At 52.5% G+C, this 17,623-nt stretch overlaps 5 non-coding genes and 3 pseudogenes across 5 annotated transcripts; all 8 read left to right on the top strand.

Annotated features, from left to right (window-relative positions):
- Window positions 1-1,098: 1,098 nt before the first annotated feature.
- On the top strand, window positions 1,099-1,282 carry LOC118943656 (U2 spliceosomal RNA). The gene has a single exon (XR_016490806.1). It is a non-coding gene; the product is annotated as a U2 spliceosomal RNA (small nuclear RNA).
- Window positions 1,283-1,432: 150 nt separating this feature from the next.
- On the top strand, window positions 1,433-1,549 carry LOC149972680 (U5 spliceosomal RNA). The gene has a single exon (XR_016490812.1). It is a non-coding gene; the product is annotated as a U5 spliceosomal RNA (small nuclear RNA).
- Window positions 1,550-6,239: 4,690 nt separating this feature from the next.
- LOC149972679 (U2 spliceosomal RNA) lies at window positions 6,240-6,414 on the top strand (annotated as a pseudogene).
- Window positions 6,415-6,788: 374 nt separating this feature from the next.
- Window positions 6,789-6,905, top strand: LOC118945575 (U5 spliceosomal RNA). The gene has a single exon (XR_005040690.2). It is a non-coding gene; the product is annotated as a U5 spliceosomal RNA (small nuclear RNA).
- A 2,294-nt stretch (window positions 6,906-9,199) lies between these two features.
- On the top strand, window positions 9,200-9,374 carry LOC118945542 (U2 spliceosomal RNA; annotated as a pseudogene).
- Window positions 9,375-9,899: 525 nt separating this feature from the next.
- LOC118945573 (U5 spliceosomal RNA) lies at window positions 9,900-10,017 on the top strand. Its single transcript, XR_005040688.2, has one exon. It is a non-coding gene; the product is annotated as a U5 spliceosomal RNA (small nuclear RNA).
- A 2,283-nt stretch (window positions 10,018-12,300) lies between these two features.
- On the top strand, window positions 12,301-12,475 carry LOC118945557 (U2 spliceosomal RNA; annotated as a pseudogene).
- A 458-nt stretch (window positions 12,476-12,933) lies between these two features.
- Window positions 12,934-13,050, top strand: LOC149972678 (U5 spliceosomal RNA). Its single transcript, XR_016490808.1, has one exon. It is a non-coding gene; the product is annotated as a U5 spliceosomal RNA (small nuclear RNA).
- Window positions 13,051-17,623: the final 4,573 nt, after the last annotated feature.

Raw genomic sequence — 17,623 nt, 5'->3', positions numbered from 1 at the left:
CAGTTCATGTGGGGTGGCAGGTACGAGTGGGTCGCCAGGGCGCGCATGCTCTGTCCCATCGGGGAGGGAGGTAGGGGGGTACCACATCTCCCCCTCAAGCTGGACGCAATTTTTGTTTCTTTCTTGTTGACGGAGCTTGCTCAGCCAGTTATACACCCGTCCGGTTACCTCCTGCGGGTGTTCTTCTCGTATCAGGCGAGAAGCGTAATGGTGTGGTCTAACGCGGGTCCTCGGGCGGAACAGCTGCCGTGGCACTTTGGCCATGCGGCCAAGTGGCTGCGTGCGCACCCCGAGGTTGAAGTTGCCCGAGTAGGTTTAGATCACAGGCACCTGTACGAGGAGGTCAGGCAGGCAGGGAGTCCTGCGCCTGTAGCGGGCATCTCGTCAGTGGTCTGGGAGGGAGTGCAGGCGCGGGGCCTGGACAACAGGCTCAAGGACCTGAATTGGTTGAGCCTCCATAAGTGCTTGCCGGTACGTTCCATCATGTACCGGCATAGTTTGTCGCGATCCTCCACCTGTCCAAGATCTGCTTGTGGCAGGGAGGAGACTGTGCGCCATGCCTTCTGGGACTGTGCCTTTGCCGGACTAGTCTGGGCTAGGGCACGGGTGTTGCTAGGTATGGTTAGGAGCGATTTTTTGCTGACTTGGGCTAGGTTAGAGCGAGGGGTAGGGAGAGCGAGGGGAACGGATAGGGACAGGTTTCTGCTCTGGCTTCTCATGAGTCTCTTTAAAAGGGCGCTGTGGGAAGCCAGGCAGAATTTAGTTAAGACAGGGAGAGATTGGGGGGTGGAAGGGATAGTGAGGAGGGTGGAAGGTGATGTGAGGGGGAGGATGAAGAGGGAGGAGATAAAGTGGGGGCAGCATGCGGCACGGGAGAGGTGGAAGGGGGGATTAGGGCTGGGAGTGTTAGAGTGAGGTTTGTAAGGGGATAGATTAGGGAAGGGAAGATAGGGAAGGGTTAGGTATTGGTTAGGTATGACGGGGAGGGACGATGCTCCCCTGAGGTTTGTTTTTGTTGGGTGTTTTTTTGTAAATAGAGTTTAATAAGAATGAATGAGAAATATGATTTTGTAAAAGAATGAATGGTATTGATGGTAAATAAATTATTTTTTGTAAAAAAAAAAAAAAATCTGTTCTTATCAGTTTAATATCTGATACGTCCCCCATCGGGGGACTACATATTAAATGGATTTTTCGAACAGGGAGTCGGAAATGGGGCTTGCTCCGTCCGCTCCACGCATCGACCCGGTATTGCAGTACCTCCGGGAACGGTGCAACACTTTTCTCCCGTTGTCAAGGGAAAATGCACATTCACAAAGCTATGTAAACAGCTGGCTAGCTAGCTGGCTGGCTAGCAGAAGAAGAGAAGGAAAGAAACATTCAAACTGAAAGAAAGGCGAAGCGCTCGGGCCCCGACCTCTTGACTTCCATATGACTCTGGTTTCTCTTCATTACGCACAAGCCTTTCGCCTTTTACTAAAGACTTCCGTGGAGAGGAACACTTACGAGTTCAACGTATTTTTGGAGCGGCTTTGCTTCTTGCAGAGCCCGGTATCTTGTTTCAAGGGAAATTGACAGAGATGGGCCAGGATAGTGACTTAAAGACGCATTAGCGACTTTTTCCAAAAAACACCTGCCTGTTTGTTTCCAGGGAAACGGTGGGTGGGTGGGTGGGTTGGTTGAGTGGGGGTTGGAGGGAGAGAGGAGCTGGCTTTTGCCAACCCACCCGCTGAGGTCTGTCGAGACCCCCGGGGGTCCGGCGGTTTCAGGGTTCCATTTGTGGGTTATCGCTTCTCGGCCTTTTGGCTCAGATCAAGCTTGGTACCGAGGTGCCCCAAAGCCCGCTGAGTCAGAAGGTCGAACTAGGAGAGCGGTAAAGGTTGTTTTTTTTTTTCCCGGTTTTTGTATTTAATTAATTATTTGCTAACTTGGATTTGCTTTTTTTCCATTTTTGGAGGAGGTTCAAGAGCCAGGTGCGCTATCCTCCTTGCGGAGATGGCGCAGGAGAAGATGCCCCGGTCGGTTCCTGGGATTGGGTTGGCCAACACTGTGCGGTTCTCATGGAAGGAAAAAGAAAAGGAGCCCTGGGGGAGAGAAACCTTCGGGAGGACCATACTGATGGGGTGCCTCCAACTGAAGGTAAAAGATGTTCTCTGCCTCCAGGGGAACCCGGTGGAGAAGGGTTATGATGTGACTTTGAATATGGAAGAAAAGCATAATGAAGTAATGAAGAAGGTGAAGGAAGAGAAAGGAGAAGGACCCCTGTGCCATTACGCGGTGACCAGCCTGGCCAAGAACAACTTCAGGGTGGTCACCGTAAACATGTACAATCCGCATGTGAAGGAAGAGGAAGTGAGGGCCTTTCTGGGGAGGTATGTGGACAATATCTCCTCAGCGAGGTACCTCAGGGACTCCCTGGGTTTCTGGAACGGGAGGAGAGGGTTCCAGGTGTTACTCAGGGAGGACCCGAAGAGTGTGGATGGCTACCTCCATCCTCCGGCGATGTTCTCCCTGGGGGCTGACAGGGGGACGTTGTATTATGCCCGTCAGCCCCCGTTCTGCAGGCGTTGTATGGCCTACGGCCATATCCTGGCCTCGTGCAGCACCAAGAAGTGTCGGTTCTGTGGGTCAGAAGAGCACGAGGCCAAGGAATGTGACGAGCCCAAGGCTTGCCACGGGTGTGGCTCGAGAGCACACCTGTGGCGTGATTGCCCGGCTCGTCACAGGTCATACGCGTCTGCAGCTGGGGGGGGAGCGGGGGATGGGGGGAGGAAAGAAAGGACGCGTGCGGATTGTACGGATGGCACAGGGGAAAAGACGGCAAGGGAAGAGGATGGGAAGACGGAAGAGGTGAGAAGAAAGAGGAGAGAAGAGGAAAAGACGGAAAAAGAAGGAGAGAAGAAAAAGAAGGCGGAAGAACGGGAAGGAGCGGAGAAGAGGGAGAGAGGGACAGTGGTGCGAGAAGGAGTGGAAGAGGGAACGGTGACAGTGACGGGGACGGAGGGAGGGGTGGAGGTGGGAGGGGTGGGAGGGGGAGATGGGGGGAAGGAGTGGGGGGACAGCCTGCCAGGCTTCCTTGAGGAAGAGACAAGGGGATTGGTGGAGGAGTTAGCGGGGAAGGGACGTTGTGTCTCCCCGCTACCTCCTTCACCAAAGAAGAAAGGAAAGAAGAGGGGGAAGTTGGCAGGAAGTGAGAGGGAGGGGGGGTGCATTGGCCTCCCTGTTTGCCTCAGCCCCTTACATCCTAGTGGAGGATGACTCAAGTGAGGGGTCTGTGGGCTGTGCGATAGAGGGATCCCAACTCCTGTTTGGGGAGATGGGGTCCCCTACACTCAGCCCCGAGGCATACAGGGAGGGGGGGGTGGATGGTGGTGGTGGGGAACCCAGGATGCAGGGCACTCGGCCTAACACACTGCCTGCATCCTGGGTTGGAGAGATGGAGGAGGACGGGGGGGCGTCAGGAGAGAAGAGGACGTCCCCGCCGGTGGAGATGGACCAGGGGAGCATCGGGTGAGTCTCCTGTTTTTTGTTTGGTTTGGGGTTATTTATTGAGGGTTTTTGTTTATTTGTAAATAAATATTTTTGTTTGTAAATGAATATTTCTGTTAAATTGTTTAGTTTAAATGTAAGGGGGTTGAGGGATGTTATTAAAAGGAGGGCGGTGTTTAATTTTTTAGAGGGTGTGGGGTTTGATTTTTGTTTTTTACAGGAGGTTCACCTGAGGGATGGTGGGGATGTGTGTAGATTTAGGAGGGAGTGGGATAAGGGGAAATCTTTTTGGGGCATAGGAGGGGTGCACTCAACAGGAGTAGGAATTTTGTGTGGGAATAAAGAGGTTAAGGTAGAGAGCACTTTTGTTATAATGCAGGGTAGAGTATTGGGGATAGATGTAGTGTATAGAGAAGCTAGGTATAGGTTAATTGGGGTATATGGGCCACAGGTGGCGGCAGACAGAAGGGAGATGGTGGACTGTCTGGCGCCCCTGTGTGTCACAAATAGGCACTTGGTGATAGGAGGGGACTTTAATATAGATTTAGGGGTAGGTGGTGATAGTAGTGCAGGCGCAATCACCGGGCTAATGGCGTGCCATGGTCTGGTTGATGGTGGCCTGCATACTACTCCGGCAATGGTCGGTCCTACATGGCGCAACTCCAGGGGGGTTGCGCGGAGGCTCGACTACATTTTTGTATCCAGGTCTTTGGGTCAGTTGTCTGGGCGCCTGTTGCCTGTGTTCTTCACGGATCACGACGGGGTGTTCCTGCAGGTGGGGTCGCCAGTCTGCCTCTTCGGTAGGGGGTACTGGAAGTTAGATCGGGATATACTGGAGGGGCAGGCTTTCGTTGACGCATTTTTTTGTTTCTTTCGGAGGCTTGACGGCCTCCGGTCCATGTGCGAGGGGGTGTTAGAGTGGTGGGATTTAGTGAAGGTGAGGATTAGGGCTTTTATAATAGGATATTGTAAAAGGAAAAAAAGGGAGGAAAGGAGGGAGGTGGATCGTATCCAAAGGTTAATTGAACTCGAGTACGAGGCGGGCAACCTCGGCGGGTCGGTTGACTGGGAGAGGTTCGCAGCCCTAAAGGCGCAGCTCAGGGAGCTGCAGGAGCAGAAGGCTCGAGCTTTCCTGGAGCGTGCGCATAGTGGCTTTCTAGAACATAATGAGACTTGTTCCGCTATGTTCTTTAAGTCGGTTAGGGCCAGGCAGAGTAGGAAGGTAATGCATGCCGTTAGGGAAGTAAATGGGAGTGTAGTAAGTAAACCAGAGGAGATGGTCAGGGTGACAACTGATCATTTCCGAAGTTTATTTAAGGAAAGGGAAATAGATGTAGAGCAGGGAAATGTGTTTTTAGAACACTTGCCGGAGGACATTAGAGACGTGATGGAGGCCCAGATCTCACTAGAAGAGGTTGAGAGCGCTCTTAGGAGGAAGGGAAAAGGGAAGGTGCCTGGGATGGATGGGCTGCCGGCGGAGTTTTACCTCAAGTTTTGGGGTATACTTGGACCGGTTGTCCTCGAAGTCTTGAAGGCCATCCTTGAGACGGGGGTCCCGGGGGGATCAATGGCTGTTGGTGTGCTGTCACTTCTTTATAAGAAGGGGGAAGCAACTGACCTTGGCAACTGGCGGCCATTGACCATGCTGTGCGTAGATTACAAGATTCTTGCAAAGGTTTTAGCAGACCGGTTGCGCACAGCCCTTCCCTACGTCGTCCATGAGGATCAGACGTGCGGGGTAGAGGGCCGCTCTATAAGATGGAACCTACAGTTGATTAGGGACTCCATCGCCTGGGTTGAGGATAGAGGGCTGTCTTTAATGGTAGCAGCGCTAGATCAGGCGAAAGCCTTTGATCGCGTGAATAGATATTTTCTATTCAGGGTATTAGGTAGATTAGGATTTGGGGAGAAGTTTATAGGATGGATCCGTACATTATATGTCGGAGCGGGGTGTCGAGTTAGTGTAAATAGTCACTTAGGTGACGTTTTTGACCTCTCGTCTGGGGTCAGGCAGGGATGCCCACTCTCGGCCCTCCTCTTCGTACTGTACATGGAGCCTCTGGGGGCTGCCATTAGGGCAGACACAGGGGTGGAGGGCTTGTTGATCCCTGGGAGCGGCGGGCTGCGTGTTAAGATGACGCAGTACGCCGACGACACTTCCTTGCTGTTGTGCAAGGACTCGTGCCTGACAAGGTCTCTTGCCATCATTGGGGATTTCACCCAAGCGTCGGGGGCGGTTCTGAATCATGCAAAGTCTTCCGTTAAGTTTTTCGGAAGATGGCGCGGTAGGACGGATGTGCCCGGGGGGTTATCTCTCTGTGAGGGGGCCCTGAGGATTCTCGGGGTCCATTTTGAGACCTCTGGCTCAGCGACGCTGAACTGGAACATGGGTATTGCAGTGGTACAGAAGAAGTTGGCAATGTGGAAGGCTAGGTCTTTGTCCTTTATAGGTAAGGTCCTGGTCCTAAAGGTGGATGTATTGCCATCTCTTTTGTACTTGGCGTACATCTACCCATTGCCAGCTTGTCTGAGGAGGCCTCTAGTGAGGCTCGTGTTTCAGTTCATGTGGGGTGGCAGGTACGAGTGGGTCGCCAGGGCGCGCATGCTCTGTCCCATCGGGGAGGGAGGTAGGGGGGTACCACATCTCCCCCTCAAGCTGGACGCAATTTTGTTTGTTGGTTTGTTGGTAGTAGATATTTAAGTTGACGGAATTATGGATGATTATTGTTTGGTTTTGAAAAGTAATAAATATATATTTTGTAAAAAAAAAAATCTGTTCTTATCAGTTTAATATCTGATACGTCCCCCATCGGGGGACTACATATTAAATGGATTTTTCGAACAGGGAGTCGGAAATGGGGCTTGCTCCGTCCGCTCCACGCATCGACCCGGTATTGCAGTACCTCCGGGAACGGTGCAACACTTTCCTCCCGTTGTCAAGGGAAAATGCACATTCACAAAGCTATGTAAACAGCTGGCTAGCTGGCTGGCTGGCTAGCAGAAGAAGAGAAGGAAAGAAACATTCAAGCTGAAAGAAAGGCGAAGCGCTCTTCAATGGGGTCCCCCGTTTCCCGCCATTTTACTTAAAAAAAAAAAAAAAAAAGAATTGGGGCCAGGATTGTGTGTGTGTGTGTCTCTCTCTCTCTCTCTCTGTCTCTCTGTGCCTCTGTGTCTGTGACCTTCTTTTTATCCACAGACAGCCCTCGAAAACTTGGAAGAGTGGGTTCCGGGAGCACCCGCGGGAACCCTGCCTAGAGTGCACAGAGTGTGTCTCGGGCCCCGACCTCTTGACTTCCATATGACTCTGGTTTCTCTTCATTACGCACAAGCCTTTCGCCTTTTACTAAAGACTTCCGTGGAGAGGAACACTTACGAGTTCAACGTATTTTTGGAGCGGCTTTGCTTCTTGCAGAGCCCGGTATCTTGTTTCAAGGGAAATTGACAGAGATGGGCCAGGATAGTGACTTAAAGACACATTAGCGACTTTTTCCAAAAAACACCTGCCTGTTTGTTTCCAGGGAAACGGTGGGTGGGTGGGTGGGTGGGTTGGTTGAGTGGGGGTTGGAGGGAGAGAGGAGCTGGCTTTTGCCAACCCACCCGCTGAGGTCTGTCGAGACCCCCGGGGGTCCGGCGGTTTCAGGGTTCCATTTGTGGGTTATCGCTTCTCGGCCTTTTGGCTCAGATCAAGCTTGACACCGAGGTGTCCCAGAGCCCGCTGAGCCAAAAGGTCGAAGGAAGTCCGGAGGGAGGAAGGTTTATTGTTTTGTTGCATAGAAAGGATTTTTTCGTGTCCTTTTCTATCAGAGGCTTCTTTTGTTGAAGAGAGCTTGATGCCCGAGAGAATGACGAGAGAGGTGCCAAGAAGAATGTTCCCTGGGATTGGGATCGCAAACACCGTGAGGTTTGCATGGAGGAAAAAGGACACAGAGCCATTCGGGAGAGACAAGTTTGGCAGAACGGTCTTGATGGGGGAGCTAAAATTGGCAGTTAAAGACGTTCTGTGCTTCCAAGATAACCCGTCGGAGAATGCTTATGATGTTACGTTCCACACGGAGGAGATGCATGAAGACATTATGAAGAAGGGGAGGGCGGTGGAAGGAGAGAGCCCTATATGTAATTATGAGGTCACAAGTCTGGCCAAGAATAATTTTAGGCTGGTGACAGTAAACGTATATAACCCTCATGTCAAGGACGAGGAGGTAAGGGCATTCCTGGAGAGGTTCATGGATAATGTTTCTTCTGCAAGGCTCCTCAGGGACTCCCTGGGGTTTTGGACTGGGAGGAGGTGTTTTCAAGCACTCCTCAGGGAAGACCCAAAAGGCGTGGACGGTTACCTACATCCCCCAGCGATGTTCTCCCTGGGGGCTGACAGGGGGACATTGTACTATGCCCGTCAGCCTCCTTTCTGCAGGCGATGTATGGCCTATGGCCATACCCTGGCCTCGTGTGGAGTCAGGAGGTGCAGGTTCTGTGGTTCAGAAGAGCACGAGGCCAGGGACTGCGTCGAGCCGAAGAAATGCCACGGGTGTGGCTCGGTAGCACACCTGTGGCGGGATTGCCCGGCTCGGCGGAGGTCATACGCGTCTGCAGCTGGGGGGGGAGCGAGAGCGGGGGATGGAGGAAGACAAGAGCCGGAAGACACAGGTGGAAGGACTGCACAGAAGGAGTCGGAGAAAGGAGAAGAAAAAGAAGAGGAGAGAGCGGGGACAGAAGGAGAGGTGGACGGGACAGAAGGAGAGGTGGCCGGGATGGAAGGAGAGATGGACGGGACAGAAGGAGAGGTGGTCGGTACAGGAGGAGAGGAGAACGGGATGGAAGGAGAGGTGGTCGGAATAGAGGAAGGGAAGGAGGTGGAAGGAGAAAAGAAGAAGAAAAAGAAGAAGAAGACTGCGACAAGGATGGAGGAGAGTGAGGAGACGGAGAGATTAGAGGAGACAACGGTGGAGAGGAAGGAGGTGGAGGAGATTATGGAGAAGGAACCGGAAGGAGAGGCGGAAGGACGAAGGGGCGTGAAGGATTGGGGGGACAGTGAAGCGGCGAGGGCAAGGGTGGAGGAGTTGAGAGGTATGGTGAGGGAACTGGTAGAGAGAGAATGGGGAAAGGGAAAGGAGAGGGCAAGCACTGGGGGTGTCGCTACAGGTGAGGAACCTGTGCTCGATACACCTCCGAGCAAGAGGCCGAAGAAGGTGGTGAGGAGGAGGGGTGGAAAGAAGGGGGGGGAGGCAGAACGGGGGGATGGGGAGGTAGCGGGGCCCTCGTGGGCTCCGTCTTCTACAACTTTCAAGCCCCTGGCTGATCTGGACCTCCCAGGTATGGCAAATACATGGATGATGGAGGGAGAGACAGGCTTTTTATTTGGGGGTGTGACATCCCCGGTCAGGAGTCCAGAGGAGGGGGCGATGGATTTGAGTGGGAGGAATGTGCCGGGTGTTGTTGCTGTGTTCAGTGGAGGGGAGATGGTGGTTGAGGGGGGTGTTTTAGTGGATTTAGGAGTGGAGGTGGGGTCACAGGTAGCCGGGATGGAGAAGGGGAGCACTGGGTGAGTATTTGTTGTAATATAGGTGGAGTATATTGTAGGTTATTGGATATTGGTTTTTGGATTTGGTTATAGTTATTGGATTTGAAATGATTAGTTGTAGTTTGTTGGTAGTAGATATTTAAGTTGACGGAATTATGGATGATTATTGTTTGGTTTTGAAAAGTAATAAATATATATTTTGTAAAAAAAAAAATCTGTTCTTATCAGTTTAATATCTGATACGTCCCCCATCGGGGGACTACATATTAAATGGATTTTTCGAACAGGGAGTCGGAAATGGGGCTTGCGCCGTCCGCTCCACGCAGCGACCCGGTATTGCAGTACCTCCGGGAACGGTGCAACACTTTTCTCCCGTTGTCAAGGGAAAATGCACATTCACAAAGCTATGTAAACAGCTGGCTAGCTAGCTGGCTGGCTAGCAGAAGAAGAGAAGGAAAGAAACATTCAAACTGAAAGAAAGGCGAAGCGCTCTTCAATGGGGTCCCCCGTTTCCCGCCATTTTACTTTAAAAAAAAAAAAAAAAAGAATTGGGGCCAGGATTGTCTCTCTCTCTCTCTCTCTCTCTCTCTCTCTCTCTCTCTCTCTCTCTCTCTCTCTCTCTCTCTCTCTCTCTCTCTCTCTCTCTCTCTCTCTCTCTCTCTCTCTCTCTCTCTCTCTCTCTCTCTCTCTCTCTCTCTCTCTCTCTCTCTCTCTCTCTCTCTCTCTCTCTCTCTCTCTCTCTCTGTGTGTCTGTGACCTTCTTTTTATCCACAGACTTTTTATCCACAGACAGCCCTCGAAAACTTGGAAGAGTGGGTTCTGGGAGCACCCGCGGGAACCCTGCCTAGAGTGCACAGAGTGTGTCTCGGGCCCCGACCTCTTGACTTCCATATGACTCTGGTTTCTCTTCATTACGCACAAGCCTTTCGCCTTTTACTAAAGACTTCCGTGGAGAGGAACACTTACGAGTTCAACGTATTTTTGGAGCGGCTTTACTTCTTGCAGAGCCCGGTATCTTGTTTCAAGGGAAATTGACAGAGATGGGCCAGGATAGTGACTTAAGCATTAGCGACTTTTTCCAAAAAACACCTGCCTGTTTGTTGCCAGGGAAACGGTGGGTGGGTGGGTGGGTGGTTGAGTGAGTGGGGGTTGGAGGGAGAGAGGAGCTGGCTTTTGCCAACCCACCCGCTGAGGTCTGTCGAGACCCCCGGGGGTCCGGCGGTTTCAGGGTTCCATTTGTGGGTTATTGCTTCTCGGCCTTTTGGCTCAGATCAAGCTTGGTACCGAGGTGCCCCAGAGCTCGCTGAGTCAGAAGGTCGGAGATAGGAGGGCGATAGGTTTTGTTGGTCGGAATAATTCCCGGGTTTTTTCAATTGGCAAGGTCATTTTTTGCTTCTCTTTTTGAGAGAGCTGGGAGAAGATGGCAAGGAACGCCATGCGCACGTCGGTCCCTGGCATTGGTGTAGCAAATACCATAAGATTTGCATGGAAGGAGAAAGAAAAGGAGCCGTTGGGAAGGGAGAGTTTTGGAAGGGCCCTGTTGATGGGAATGCTCGGGTTGGAGGTTAAGGATGTGTTTTGCCTCCAGGAGAACCCGTTGGAAGTTGCCTACGAGGTGACGTTTTATACGGAAGAGAAGCATGACGGGGTAATGAGGAAGGTGAAAGAAGTAGAGGAGGAGAAGCCAATGTGTCAATACACAGTGTCAAGCTTGGCAAGGAAAAATTTTAGGCTGGTAACGGTTACCATGTATAACCCCTACGTGAAGGACGAGGAGGTGAGGGCCTTTCTGGGGAGGTACCTGGACAACATCTCCTCAGCAAAGCATGTCAAAGATTCCTTGGGATTTTGGAATGGGAGGAGATGTTTCCAGGCTCTCCTCAGAGAGGACCCGAAGGGGATGGATGGCTACCTCCATCCTCCAGCGTTGTTCTCCCTGGGGGCTGACAGGGGGACGTTACACTATGCCCGTCAGCCTCCGTTCTGCAGGCGATGTATGGCCTACGGCCACACACTCGCCTCGTGCAGCACGAGAAGGTGCAGATACTGTGGATCGGCTGAGCACGAGGCGAGGGATTGCGTCGAGCCGAAGAAATGCCACGGGTGTGGCTCGGAAGCGCACCTGTGGCGGGATTGCCCGGCTCGGCGGGGGTCATACTCGTCTGCAGCTGGGGGGGGAGCGAGAGCGGAGGATGGAGGAAGACGAGAAAGAGAGGAGCCGGAAGAAGGGGGTGGAAGGACTGACCAGATGGAGTCGGAGGGAGGACAAGAAAAAGAGGAGGAGAGAGCTGGGACAGAGAAAGAGGACGGGATGGAAAAAGAGGAGGACGGGACAGAAGGAGAGGTGGTCGGGGCTGAAGAAGAGGTGGCCGGGATGGAAGGAGAAGGAGTTGGGAAGGAGGTTGAAGGAGAAAAGGAAAAGAAAAAGAAGAAGAAGAAGACTGCAACGAGGATGGAGGAGAGTGAGGAGACGGTGAGAGTGGAGAGCACAGAGGAAAAAACAGCGGAGACGAAGGAGGTGGAGGACAAGATGGAGAAGGAACTGGAAGGGCGATTGGGCGGGGTGGGCAATATAGTGGGGAAGAAAAGGATGGAGGAGTTGAGAGAGATGGTGAGGGGTTTGATAGAGAAGGAAAGGGGATTAGCAAAGGAAAAGGAAGGCACGGTGTGTGACGCAATTTTCCAAAACCCGTCGGATAATATCCCTCCTTGCAAGAGGCCAAAAAAGGTGGTAAGGAGGAAGGGTGGAAAGAAGGGGGGGGGGGGCAGAACGGGGGATGGGGAGGTAGCGGGGCCCTCGTGGGCTCCGACTCCATCCTCTTTTAAACCCCTCGCTGAGCTTGACCTCCCGGGTATGGCTCAAACCTGGATGATGGAGGGGGAGTCTGACTATTTATTTGTGGATGCGATGTCCCCGGAGCGGAGTCCGGAAGAGGGGGGGGTGATGGACCTGAGGGTGGGGAATGTGCCGGGTGCTGTTGCTGTGTTCAGGGGAGGGGGGATGGTGGGAGATGGGAGTGATGTAAGGTCACAGTCAGACAAGATAGAGAAGGGGGGCACTGGGTGAGGAATTGCTGTAATATGGTGGTGTATATTGGTAGTTTGTAGGTCATTGGCTATTGTTTTTGGGAGTAGGTTAAAATTAGTTAGTATTGGAATGATTAGTTGTAGTTTGGTGGGATTGTATATTTAAGTTGACTGAAGTTTGGAAGATTATTGTTTGGTTTTTGGAAAGTAATCTAAGTTGACTGAAGTTTGGAAGATTATTGTTTGGTTATTGGAAAGTAATAAAAATATTTTGATAAAAAAAAAAAATCTGTTCTTATCAGTTTAATATCTGATACGTCCCCCATCGGGGGACTACATATTAAATGGATTTTTCGAACAGGGAGTCGGAAATGGGGCTTGCTCCGTCCGCTCCACGCATCGACCCGGTATTGCAGTACCTCCGGGAACGGTGCAACACTTTTCTCCCGTTGTCAAGGGAAAATGCACATTCACAAAGCTATGTAAACAGCTGGCTAGCTAGCTGGCTGGCTAGCAGAAGAAGAGAAGGAAAGAAACATTCAAACTGAAAGAAAGGCGAAGCGCTCTTCAATGGGGTCCCCCGTTTCCCGCCATTTTACTTAAAAATAAAAAAAAAATTTTAAAAAAGAATTGGGGCCAGGATTGTGTCTCTCTCTCTCTCTCTCTCTCTCTCTCTCTCTCTCTCTCTCTCTCTCTCTCTCTCTCTCTGTCTCTGTCTCTGTCTCTGTCTCTCTGTCTCTGTCTCTGTCTCTGTCTCTCTGTGCCTCTGTGTCTGTGACCTTCTTTTTATCCACAGACAGCCCTCGAAAACTTGGAAGAGTGGGTTCCGGGAGCACCCGCGGGAATCCTGCCTAGAGTGCACAGAGTGTGTCTCGGGCCCCGACCTCTTGACTTCCATATGACTCTGGTTTCTCTTCATTACGCACAAGCCTTTCGCCTTTTACTAAAGACTTCCGTGGAGAGGAACACTTACGAGTTCAACGTATTTTTGGAGCGGCTTTGCTTCTTGCAGAGCCCGGTATCTTGTTTCAAGGGAAATTGACAGAGATGGGCCAGGATAGTGACTTAAAGACGCATTAGCGACTTTTTCCAAAAAACACCTGCCTGTTTGTTTCCAGGGAAACGGTGGGTGGGTGGGTGGGTGGGTTGGTTGAGTGGGGGTTGGAGGGAGAGAGGAGCTGGCTTTTGCCAACCCACCCGCTGAGGTCTGTCGAGACCCCCGGGGGTCCGGCGGTTTCAGGGTTCCATTTGTGGGTTATCGCTTCTCGGCCTTTCGGCTAGGACCAAGCTTGGTACTGCGGTGCCCCAGAGCTCGCCTAGCTGGAAGCCGACGGCCGGAGGGCGGTAAAGTTTTTGTGGTTTTCTAGAGGCTTCCTTTTTGAGAGAGCTTTTTTTCGGAAAAATGGCGGAAAATATTCCAAGAAGACCGGTCCCTGGGATTGGCTTGGCAAATACAGTGAGGTTTGCGTGGAGCGACAAGGAGACGGAGCCAGTAGGGAGAGAGACTTTTGGGAGGACGATCCTAATGGGAATAATGAAACTGCAGGTAAAGGACGTGTTATGCCTGCAGGGTAACCCGATGGAGAAGGCCTACGATGTAACTTTTTACACGGAGGCCATGCATGATGAGATCCTGAAGAAGGCGAGAGCTGTGGGAGGGAAGAGGCCTATGAGTTTCTATGAGGTCACAAGTTTGGCAAAGAACAATTTTAGGCTGGTGACGGTCAATGTATATAACCTGCACGTCAAGGACGAGGATGTAAGGGCTTTTTTGGGGAGATTTATGGACAGGGTCTCCTCCCCGAGGCTCCTCAGGGACTCTTTGGGGTTCTGGAATGGGAGGAGAGGCTTCCAGGCCCTTCTCAGGGAGGACCCGGGGGGTCTGGGTGGATACCTTCATCCTCCGGCCATGTTCTCCCTGGGGGCTGACAGGGGGACTCTGTACTACGCACGTCAGCCCCCGTTCTGCAGGCGCTGTATGGCCTACGGCCATGTCCTCGCCTCGTGCAGCACAAAGAAGTGTAGATTTTGCGGATCTGCTGAGCACGAGGCGAAGGACTGTGACGAGCCCAAGGCGTGCCACGGGTGTGGCTCGTCGACACACCTGTGGCGGGAGTGCCCGGCTCGTAAAGGGTCATACGCGTCTGCGGCTGGAGGGGGAGCAGGGGCGGGGGATGGGGGACGAAGAGGAAGAGGGGGCCCAGAAACAGGATCAGGCCCAGAAGAAAAGGCCACAAGGAAGGAGGAGGGGGCGCAAAAGGCACGGAGAGAAGAAGGGAAAAGGAGCGAGAAGGATGGAGCAGAAGGAGAGGAGGGGCAGGAGGCGGAAGGAGAAAACGGAGTGGGGAGGCAGGAGAAGGCAACAGAGGAGAGAGATGAGGAGGAGGATGGTGCGGCAACAGGAACAGAGGGAGAGGTGGAACAGGGAGAAGCAGTAGGGGAATGGGGGGAAAGTGAGATGTCGAGTGCCCGAGTGGAGGAGCTGAGAGGGATGGTTGAGGGGCTGGCGGGGGAGGGGGGCGTTGTCTCTCTTTTGCAGCCTACAAAGAAGAAGAAAGCGAAGAGGAGGGCGCCCGTTATAGAAGGAAAGAAAGGGGAGGGGGAGGCCAAGAGGCAGATGGGGGAAAAGGGGGTTAAGGCGGGGGAAACTTCCGGGACCTTGTTGGCCTCTTTGGATTCTGGGACGCCAGGGGAACTGGATCCACCAAGCGGGGGGCTGGAGTGGGAACCTGGGGGTTCACAGTCCATTTTTGACGACACAAAGTCCCCTTTTTACTGCCCAGCAAGCAGGGGGGCAGGAGAAATGGAGGACTTGGGCAGCCAAGGCAGGATGCAGGGCATCGGGGTGGCTAACACCTTACCTGGATCCTGGATTGGGTTGATGGAGGGAGACGGGGGGGCGTCACAAGAGGGGAACATGTCCCCGCTGGAGGAGATGGAGCAGGGGAGCATCGGGTGAGCCTCCTCTTTTATTTGGGTGTTTTGGGAGAAAGGGTTTTGTTTTGGTTTAATTTAAAATTAATATTTCTGTTTCCTTTTTTAGTTTAAATGTTAGGGGGTTAAGGGACTATGTTAAAAGGAGGGCGGTGTTTAGTTTTTTAGAGGGGGTAGGTTTTGATTTTTGTTTCTTACAGGAGGTTCACCTGAGGGATGGAGGGGATGTTGAGAGGTTTAGGAGGGAGTGGGTAAAGGGAGATTCGTTGTGGGGCATAGGTGGGGTGCACTCGACGGGGGTAGGGATTTTGTTCGGGAATAAGGAGGTTAAATTAGAGGGCACTTATTTGGTAATGCAGGGTAGAGTTTTGGGGGTTGATGTAAAGTATAGGGAGATTAGATATAGGTTATTTGGGGTGTATGGGCCACAGGTGGCGGCAGACAGGAGGGAGATGGTGGACTGTCTGGCGCCCCTGTGTGTTACTAACAGGCACTTGGTGATAGGGGGTGATTTCAACATAGATTTAGGGGTAGGGGGGATAGTAGTGCAGGCGCCATCACCGGGCTAATGGCTTGCCATGGTCTGGTTGATGGTGGCCTGCACACTGCTCCGGCAATGGTCGGTCCTACATGGCGCAACTCCAGGGGGGTTGCGCGGAGGCTCGACTACATTTTTGTATCCAGGTCTTTGGGTCAGTTGTCTGGGCGACTGTTGCCTGCTTTCTTTTCGGATCATGACGGGGTGCTCCTGCAGGTGGGGTCGCCAGTCTGCCTCTTCGGTAGGGGGTACTGGAAATTAGATCGGGATTTACTGGATGAGCAAGTTTTTGTTAATGCCGTTACAGGGGTGTTTCGGGGGCTTGAAGGCCTCCGGCCCATGTGTGAGGGGGTGTTAGAATGGTGGGATTTAGTAAAGGTAAGGATTAGGGCCTTTATTATAGGATATGGTAAGAGGAAAAAAAGGGAGGAAAGGAGGGAGGTGGATCATATCCAAAGGTTGCTCGAACTCGAGTACGAGGCAGGCAACCTCGGCGGGTCGATTGACTGGTAGAGAACCACAGCCCTGAAGGCGCAGCTCAGGGAGCTGCAGGAGCAGAAGGCTCGAGCTTTCCTGGAGCGTGCACATAGTGGCTTTTTAGAACATAATGAGACTTGTTCCGCTATGTTCTTTAAGTCGGTTAGGGCAAGGCAGGGTAGGAAGGTAATGCATGGAGTTAGAAAAGAAGATGGTAGTGTAGTAAGTAAACCAGAGGAGATGGTCAGGGTGACAACTGATCATTTCCGAGGTTTATTTAAGGAAAGGGAAATAGAGGTAGAGCAGGGAAATGTGTTTTTAGAACACTTGTCCCGGCGGTTGCCGGAGGACATTAGAGACGTGATGGAGGCCCAGATCTCCCTCGAGGAGGTTGAGAGCGCCCTCAGGAGGATGGGTAAAGGGAAGGTGCCTGGGATGGATGGTCTACCGGCCGAGTTTTACCTCAAGTTTTGGGGTGTACTTGGACCGGTGGTACTCGAAGTCTTGAAGGCCATCCTTGAGACAGGGGTCCCAGGGGGATCAATGGCTGTTGGTGTGCTGTCACTTCTGTACAAGAAGGGGGACGCAACAGACCTTGGCAACTGGCGGCCATTGACCATGCTGTGTGTAGACTACAAGTTGCTTGCAAAGGTCTTAGCGGATCGGTTGCGCACAGCCCTTCCCTACGTCGTCCACGAGGATCAGACGTGCGGGGTAGAGGGACGCTCTATTAGATGGAACCTTCAGTTGATCAGGGACTCCATCGCCTGGGTTGAAGATAGAGGTCTGCCTTTAATGGTAGCAGTGCTTGATCAGGCGAAAGCCTTTGATCGCGTGAATAGATCCTTTCTATTCAGGGTATTAGGTAGATTAGGGTTTGGGGAGAAGTATATAGGATGGATCCGTACATTATATGTCGGAGCGGGGTGTCGAGTAAGCGTAAACGGGCACTTGGGTGACGTTTTTGACCTCTCGTCTGGGGTCAGGCAGGGGTGCCCGCTCTCGGCACTCCTCTTCGTTCTGTACATGGAGCCTCTGGGGGCTGCCATTAGGGCAGACACAGGGGTGGAGGGCTTGTTGATCCCTGGAAGCGGTGGGCTCGTGCCTGACAAGGTCCCTTGCCATCATTGGGGATTTCACCCGAGCGTCGGGGGCGGTTCTGAACCATGCGAAGTCTTCCGTTAAGTTTTTCGGAAGATGGAGCGGTAGAACGGATGTGCCCGGGGGGTTATCTCTCTGTGAGGGGGCCCTGAGGATTCTCGGGGTCCATTTTGAGACCTCTGGCTCAGCGACGCTGAACTGGAACATGAAGATCGCAGTGGTACAGAGGAAGCTAGCAATGTGGAAGGCTAGGTCGTTGTCCTTTATAGGCAAGGTCCTGGTCCTAAAAGTGGATGTATTGCCATCTCTATTGTATTTGGCATACATCTACCCATTGCCGGCTTGTCTGAGAAGACCTCTAGTGAGGCTGGTGTTTCAGTTCATGTGGGGTGGCAGGTACGAGTGGGTCGCCAGGGCGCGCATGCTCTGTCCCATCGGGGAGGGAGGTAGGGGGGTACCAAACATCCCCCTCAAGCTGGACACAATGTTTGTGTCCTTCGTGTTGACAGAACTGGCTCATCCGGTGATACACCCGTCCG

The sequence above is a fragment of the Oncorhynchus mykiss genome, chromosome 22 (genome assembly GCF_057628025.1).
Source record: "Oncorhynchus mykiss isolate SJ-2025 chromosome 22, ASM5762802v1, whole genome shotgun sequence".
NCBI classification, from domain to species: Eukaryota; Metazoa; Chordata; class Actinopteri; order Salmoniformes; family Salmonidae; genus Oncorhynchus; species Oncorhynchus mykiss.
Note: the sequence above shows the minus strand (reverse complement) of the source record. Positions and strands in the feature narration are given on the sequence as shown.